The sequence below is a fragment of the Sinocyclocheilus grahami genome, unplaced genomic scaffold (assembly GCF_001515645.1).
Source record: "Sinocyclocheilus grahami isolate Dianchi unplaced genomic scaffold, SAMN03320097.WGS_v1.1 scaffold1191.1, whole genome shotgun sequence".
Taxonomy (NCBI): Eukaryota; Metazoa; Chordata; class Actinopteri; order Cypriniformes; family Cyprinidae; genus Sinocyclocheilus; species Sinocyclocheilus grahami.
The window spans coordinates 242,774-243,784 of NW_015506370.1; the positions used below are offsets into that span (position 1 = coordinate 242,774).

The following is a 1,011-nucleotide window of genomic DNA, read 5'->3' on the forward strand; positions in this document are numbered from 1 at the left end:
ATATAAAGTCGAAATGTCAGAAATAACCTGATGTTGGTTTGTTTGATTGTTTTTACTCCGAGGCAGAAGCTCGTGCTGCAGTCTGCCCCCTGGAGCCTCACAGAAAACAGTTTTCTGATTCATCGCTCTCCAAATGTGCAACGAAAAAAAGATACCTTTAAAATAATACTAATGATGAACAGATTTTAAAAATAGGTTGAACTCTAGTATTTAACGTACAGCATTCGCATCTGGCTTGGCGCGTGACTGCAATATCGCGTTATTTCATTGTTTTGCGCCCTTTGGAACGCACTGATCTAAAGTCTCGCGGGACTTCAGTGTGTTGACCAAACGCCACGTCGGTTGGAGAGTGAGCCGCGTCTGCTGGTCTGTATCTTACCGACTGCGCAGAATAAGCGGTGTTTTAGCGGATTGTATCGCTACGGGAGTCGTGCTGTGACACAGCAGCAGCAGCAGCAGCAGCAGCAGGTATTTACTCTGTGAGAGCGATCGTGGGTTTGCTACTGTAACAATAGCTCGCTGTATTAGCAGAGAAGTGTTGCTGGAGCTAGCGTCTGCGTCTGCGTTGCCTGGCTACTGTGAAACAGGGGGTTGAACCTGGTTAAGTAAGCTTCTGTCGTTTGCTCGGAGGGATTTCAGAGATAGCTGAGGTGAAACACTGTTAGGAAGTCAGGCTTGTTTCACGTTAAGCTCTGCTGAAGGACACTTAACTGATCTTAATAACCCGTGTCCAGTAGTCACAGCCCTGAAGGAAATGGCGTTTACTGATTGGTTAGGTGTGAGTCCTCTCTGCTGTCGTCATGTCCGCTTCTTCTTCTTCTTCTTCTTCTTCTTATTTTACTACGGCGGTTGGCCTCCAGAGTATTGGTGCATTACCACCTCCTGCTCCGGAGTGTGGATCAGAAAATAGGTTTCCAGACTAATTTCCCCCTAAAACTTACACATCACTCACATTGTCCCCTCACATTAATATCCACACACACATCATACATCAAATCCTGCTTAAAACCC

General features: G+C 46.1%; 1 protein-coding gene across 3 annotated transcripts in view; it reads left to right on the top strand.

The window, feature by feature from the left end:
- The first annotated feature begins 322 nt into the window (after positions 1-322).
- The window catches only part of LOC107567816 (zinc transporter Slc39a7-like), a 24,910-nt gene continuing 24,221 nt past the window's right edge, over positions 323-1,011 (top strand). The window contains exon 1 of one of the 3 annotated variants that reach the window (XM_016253589.1): positions 323-468. The gene's annotated coding sequence lies outside the window, so the exon portion shown is untranslated. The remainder of the gene's footprint in view (positions 469-1,011) is intronic. The other 2 variants (XM_016253591.1, XM_016253592.1) reach the window with 2 other exon arrangements.